At 55.7% G+C, this 6,570-nt stretch overlaps 1 protein-coding gene across 1 annotated transcript in view; it reads left to right on the top strand.

Annotated features, from left to right (window-relative positions):
• The first annotated feature begins 5,967 nt into the window (after positions 1–5,967).
• The window catches only part of Mad2l2 (mitotic arrest deficient 2 like 2), a 14,486-nt gene continuing 13,883 nt past the window's right edge, over positions 5,968–6,570 (top strand). The window contains exon 1 of the mRNA XM_026781798.1: positions 5,968–6,117. The gene's annotated coding sequence lies outside the window, so the exon portion shown is untranslated. The remainder of the gene's footprint in view (positions 6,118–6,570) is intronic.

Below are 6,570 nucleotides of genomic sequence, written 5' to 3'. Positions count from 1 at the left end.
GCTAAGGATGCCTCTGAGCTTCTCGTCCTCCTGCCTCCATCTCCCGAGTGCTGGGACGACAGATGTGCACCTGGTTCACATGGTGCTGGGGAGCAAACCCGTCTCTCTGTGCATGACGGACAAGCACTTTACCAATCCAGCCACACCCCAGCCCTGAAAGTGCCCAGCAGAACCTGGCCCTGATGCTGTCTCCTCTCGGACCCATGTAATGACTTTGCTTACTTATCGAACCTGAGCCAGGGGTTCTAGCTCATAGTCCGTGGCGAGCTATCCCACAATTTCTCTTCTGGTGATCCTGGGACCAAAAGCTGAACTCTGGTCCTGAGATTGACAGCCACAGACAGGATGGGCTTCTGTGTGGAGCTGCTCCAGCTGACTCCTGGCTCTGATGTGTTTCATACTCCACACCCGGCTCCTCAGCCTGCCCTTGGCTTTCGCAGAAGGGGGGTCTCTATTTAAGTGCAGGTGCTCTCAAGTCATACTTTTCAGACCCATCTGCATCAGGCAGATGCTGCTGCTGGCTTTGGTTTTGAGACAAGGTCTTATAGATACAGCACTGGCCACCTGGAACTTGTTCTGTGTAGACCAGGCTGACCTTGAACTCACAGAGCTCTTTCTTTGCCTCCTGAATGCTGGGATTAAAGACCTGAGCTACCAGGCCCAGGCAGAGAATGTTTTCTTGTGGGAATCATTTCTGATGGGGCATTTCTGTACTTCAACAAAGATGCTATGGATGAGTTAACTTGGGGTTGAATGAAGGATGAGTTAACTTGGGTTGAATTGTCCATGACTCCTGCTTCCCTTTTCACAGGAGATGGAGCACCCTGGCATGGCATCACCGAGTCCCTGCTTGCAGCTACATAGCAAACTGGAGGTCAGCCTAGCATGGGAATCGTGCCTCAAACAAAGACAAAAATAAGCCACACACACACACACACACACACACACACACACACACACACACCAAACCCAATGAACTCTGCGCAGGCTTCACCAAGCACAGTGAAAGGAATTTGGGCAAATCTCTAAACCATTCTAAGCCTCAATTTCTCCTCTTGTAACATGCTGGGAATCGGGAGGCCCAAAGGAGACAGAAGTTTATAGAAACACAGAAACATTGCTGCTGTAGCTGTGGGGTGGGGAAAGAGGGAACAAGTCAGGGTAGAGTGGGGGTGGGAGGTTCCTGAGAACATTTATGTTTGAGTGGAGGGACAGGTGCATGTACACACTGTCTGTCCTCATAGGGTGATCAGAGGAGAATTAGGACCATCCCAGGCCAGCCTGGAGGGACTTTTGTCTTGCTGAATGAGGTTTGGCTTCCCTTTAGGATCTAGAGGCTAGGTGGTTCCTGTCTGTGTTTATTGTGCCAATAACTAACCCTGAGTAACTCTTCACACACACACACACACACACACACACCCTACACATGCATAACACACACACACACCTTGCACACACACCCTACTCACACCCCAGGAAAACTGCATGGAAATGGAGGGGCAGCTCAGAGCCCTGACTCAGCTTCACGCTCCTTAACTCACTCTGACTGGGTCTCAGCCCCTTTGTAATCACGAGGATTCAACAACTTTTCCTCTCCTGAACCTCTCAACCCCCTAAATTCCAGAAATGTCACAGTCTTGGTACCTAGACTACTGAACATGATTTGCTGCTTGCTCAGCTATATCACTGATCTTCAAGTGACAACACACTGGCTCTCGGGTTCCGGCAGAAGCTGGAGCAGAACAGAGAGACACGTGGAGCCAGACAAGGTTGGTTGAGATCGTGGCTGCAGCTCCAATAGCTGTGTGACCCCCATGCAGGCCAAGGAGCCTCTCTGGATGTCAATCATACATCTGGACAATGAACATGCTTCTGTGTCATTCCTTGGGCTTCCCCTAGTCTAGGGCTAGATATGTGCATTGTCTAATTCAGCCCTTTGAAGGTGTTCTTTTTCAGAGAGTAATAACCACAGAAGGTGCTGGAGAGAGGGCTCAGTGGTTCAGGGCCTGCTGTTCTTCCAGACCTGAGCACCCACGTTGGGACGCTCACAACCACCTGCGAGTCCAGCTCTAGAGGGACCTAATGCTTCTGGCCTCTGTGGGCACCTGCATTCATGTGTACAAACCCATACAAACACACCTACTCAAAACTAAAAATAAATCTTAAAAATAAAAGCTGTTGTATGCGGTGGCACACGCCTTTAATCCCAGCACTTGGGAAGCAGAGGCAGGCGGATCTGTGAGCTTGTATCTAGCCTGGTCTCCAATGTGTTCTAGGCCAGCCAGGGCTGCATGGTGAGACCCTGTCTCGATTAATCAATCAACCAGTCATTTGCCTGAATAAAATAGCGTAACAGTTATGTCAAGACAAAGATTTGAGGGACTAGCCCAAGCTATATATTAGAGGCAGAGGTAGAGTCAGGATTTGAACCCGTAGTCACCGGACCCACTTACTCTAACCATTCCTTAAGCTACCACTCTGTTTTTTAAGTTTTTCTTTGTGTGTGTGTGTGTGTGTGTGTGTGTGTGTGTTAGTGTTTTGTTTGCATGTATGTTTGTGTACCGCATGTATTCTAGGTGCCAACTGAAGTCAGAAGAGGGCATCCAGTCCTCAGGGACTGGAGTTGACAGTTGTAAGTTGCTGTGTAGTTGCAGAGAATCCAACATGGGTCCTCTACAAGAACAGTGTGTACCCTGTACTCTTAATTGCTGACCCGTCTCGCCTGCCTCCTGGAGCTTCCGTTCTTAACCAGTTCCAGTGTAGCTGCTGGGATTACCAGGAACCAGGGATGTGCGCTGGGGTCCTAACTCAGCATCCAGCATCTCTAAGATCCTCCTCATCCATTCATCCTGCTCTGGACTCCAGCAGGGCGACCATCCTTATCACCCTAGCAATAAAGTGTACCATATGGTGAATGCCATACCATGATGTGGCAAGGCTTGTCAAAGCTGGACCCAGGAACTGGTCCTCTAGCAGCAAGCATTTGGCTACCCCAGTGACTTTGCAGGCCAGGCCAGCTGTACCTTGGCCACAGCTGTAGAGAAAGGACTGGAATGGGACCAGCAAAGGAAGAGGCCAGACAAGACAGAGGCAGATCCTAGCCAAATGGGCCAGAACAGGGATGCTGGAATGACCTGTTGCCAGGGACCATGCTCAGGGCCACTATTGGAGGGAGCCTCTGCTCTTCCTAGGAGTCAATGAGGCCTGGGTGCATAGCCCCCCACCCTCCACCACACTCCACCTTACTCCAGCTGGCATAGCAGCGGAGTGGCCCGTTGGGATGCAAAGGCAGACTGTGTGATGACCAGGAAGAAAGGAGGTCACGTTTATCTTTCAGAGCCCAGCAGAACCCCAGAAACACAGACTTCCTGATGGCTCCATCTCCAGCCAAAGTCCTTGCCTTGGAGCCAGCTCTGCCCCTAGTTTGGCCAGCAAGACCCAGCAGAATGCAGGGAGATGCTATGGCCTGCCCTTTTGACTAAGGATGCCGGGTATGTGCAGCACACCTAGTGGGTGTCAGGCTCTGAGGTCACCCTGAAAGGAGACACATTCTTCCACCAGCCTTGGGGTCATGAGGGACACAGAGGCCAAGCAGAGCGGGAGGCTTCATTTAGAAGAAGATGCAGGGTCTTAGCCTGCAAAGCTAGGCCTGAGCGCAGGACTGAGAGACAATGTAGGAAGAGAAATCACCCTAGCAAAGGCTCAGAAGAAGTCAGGGGACAGAGATACTTAGGCCTTCCACTGCTGCTGAGACCTAGGATGTGGATAGGGTTGTGGGGAAAGGCAGAGGAGGAGGCTGGGCCAACAGAGGTTTTTGTAGTTAATTTAGTGGCCATGCTTGGAGCCAGGAAGGCCTGGGGTTGGAAAGACAATCTTCATTTAGTAAGCAAGAAGGGTCTGAGTAAGCTTCCCGGTGTGTGTGTGTGTGTGTGTGTGTGTGTGTGTGTGTGTGTGTGTGTGTGTAGCAGTTACTGCTGAGCTTGCTTCCTGTAGGCTAGGACCAGAGGATGCAAGAACAGAGACGGTGGGAGGTCAGAACGGTTAAAGCTGGGCTCATGTGCCAGGCAGGAGCAGGATCTGGCATGGGGTAGGACAGCGGGAGGCCCCCATCTCCACTCTTGCCTCAGTGCAAGAAAACACGGGCTGCAGCTCAAACAAAAACAGCCGGGCAGCCTCCACCCTGCCTACGGAGAGAAGACTGCATCTCCAGACGGTGCCCCCAATGCCGGGTGCGCCCTATTACTCTTGGGCTCCAGGACTACCCCAAACCCCAACACCTGTTCTGACCACGGAGCACACAGAAGATGAATGAGGGAAGGTCAAGGGGTTAAAAAGCAGGCTCAGGACTTGGCAAGTCAACCTACCAGAAGGGAACTGCTTGGGCTCGGAGCTGGCACCATGGAACAAGGCTTAGGGGCAAGACAGAGGTTCAGAGCTGGGACGAGCGCCACAGACCCTTCCAAATGTACCGAGGGAGGGCGTTGGCAGCTCCATGCAGTCGCGCCGCCACCTTGCTCATGCAGAGGGAGAGGTCGCTGTAAGTGCCGCTGGTTGTATGGGCAGGCAGGGGATGTGTGGGAGCCTGACAGGGGTGAGAGGAGACTGCCCAGAATAGGGCTTCAGACGGTGCCAAGGTCTCAGCCTGGAGTTTGTGACTGGCTCTGTAGATCCCCCAACCCTACCCCAGCCAGGGTACAGTCCCTCTCCCATCCCCACCAGCACCATATAGGTACCTAAGATACAGGCACGCATCCCTCCAGGTAAATCCTATTGTCCCTGTTTTGTGATGGAGACACTGAGGCTCAGACATGCGCGTACTCCTTTGTCCAAGACCGTTCACTTCCAGCACCCCTGTCTGCCCAGAGTGACAGCAACGGAACAGTTGAGAACACTTCCTCTGCCACCAGACTGAGGGACTGGCGCCCTAGAGGGACAACCAACAGCAGCAAGGACTATCACCTGAAAGAGTGAAGGCCACGAGGGTGCCCAGCTGTAGTGGCTAAACAAAACTTGCTCACACCTTAAACATAAGCTCTGGCTTCAGAAGGCAGCTGAGCCGTCGGGTCTGATGGAGAAAAGCCCTGCGGTGGGGAAGGAGAGGAACCAAGCCAGTCCAGAGAAGGGAGCCGGGTGCCCTCGAGGTGGTAGTTCAGCCCAGGGAGGGAAATGTGAGGCTATGCTATGCCAGCTTTGGGTGAGTTTAGCGTCCCCCCCCCCCAACACACCCAGCCTCCAGGGCGTCGTCGAATGGGACAGAGGCACCCTGACCAGCTCTGCCCCAGTTCAGGGAGTCTTTGGAGACTTCTTCCAACGGTGATAGACAAATCCCCCAACTGAGAGACCACCCAGAAACAGAGACAAAAAGATACTGGGTCCCAAACCGAGAAGGCTAAGAGTGAAGGACTGCGCTCGAGACCCAGGACCCCCGAGAGGGGAGGCAAGGTCGCACGCGAGGCAGAGTGGCGCAGAGCACGGAAAAGTGGAGTGTCCAGTCTGGTGCCAGGGGGTAGAGCAAGCGGCCTGGGACAGAGCCGAGAGCTAAGGGAACACGAGGTGCGAAGTGGACAAGAGACCGACGGACAGACGGACACGAGGGTCGGAAAGCAGGAGGAAGGCAGCACCCTCCCTTAGAGCAGGTAACGGACCTTGGTCAGGGTACTCCGCCAGGTGAGCGGAGGGCGGGGCCAGGGGCGGGCCGAGCCCGGTCTTACCTGTCCAGCGGCTGGGGAGGGGACCGAGGGCTCAGGGCCGAGCGCCTGCGGGAGCCGAGCGCAGCCGAGGGTTGAGCGGGACGGCGCCGAAAGGTGCTCGGGCGGCGGGAGGCTGCGCGGGGCTGAGAGGGAGGGAGGGAGCGAGGGGCGGGGACGGCGCTCGGGGAGGGGACGTAGGAGGGGCCGCGGGGCTTCGCGACCCCCCGTCGAGGGCCAGCCCCTGGCCCGGCCGAGCCCGGTGCGCTGCGGGCGCCGCGCCCTAGCCAGCTGCGCTAGCCGATCGCCACCCGCTCCCCCGAGGCCTTGGCGCCGCCGCCAGGGCGCGGGGCAGACAAAGGAGGCAGACAAAGGCGGGCGCAGCCCCGCGGCCGCGTGGGCACCGGACGAGGCTCGCCCTCTCCTCCCGGTGCGTAAGAGCCACCTTAGCGCGGCCCGGGGGCTCGTGGGACGGGTGGGGCACCGGGCAGCGGTGGCGCTTCTGGAACAGCCCGGCAGGGGAGCGGGCGACAAAGGGCAGCGGCGGGGTGTCCCTGGCGGACCCCTCTCCCCCCCAACAATAGGTCCAGGCTGCGCGCTCAGCTGCAGCAGCGTCTGACGGGACAGGAGCCGGCAGGGTCCCCAAAAGGATTATTCCGCCTAGGCTGTCAAATGGGACGGAAGAAATGCCCTCGGCGGGGAAGGCGGGACAGACAGCCGGGGCCTTTGTAGCCTAAGAAAGTGCGCGGAGTGGGGGAGGTTCTCAGAGAAGTCTCTTTACCAAGAGGGTGTGCATGAGAATCTCAAAGTGATCGGACTTCACCCGGGTACCGATGGCACACCTATACCCCCTTTCCCTGTAGAGAAGGAGAGACACACCCCC

This window comes from Microtus ochrogaster, chromosome 10 (genome assembly GCF_000317375.1).
Source record: "Microtus ochrogaster isolate Prairie Vole_2 chromosome 10, MicOch1.0, whole genome shotgun sequence".
Lineage (NCBI taxonomy): Eukaryota > Metazoa > Chordata > Mammalia > Rodentia > Cricetidae > Microtus > Microtus ochrogaster.
The sequence above is the reverse complement of the archived record's forward strand: the minus strand, read 5'-3'. Positions and strand labels throughout refer to the sequence as shown.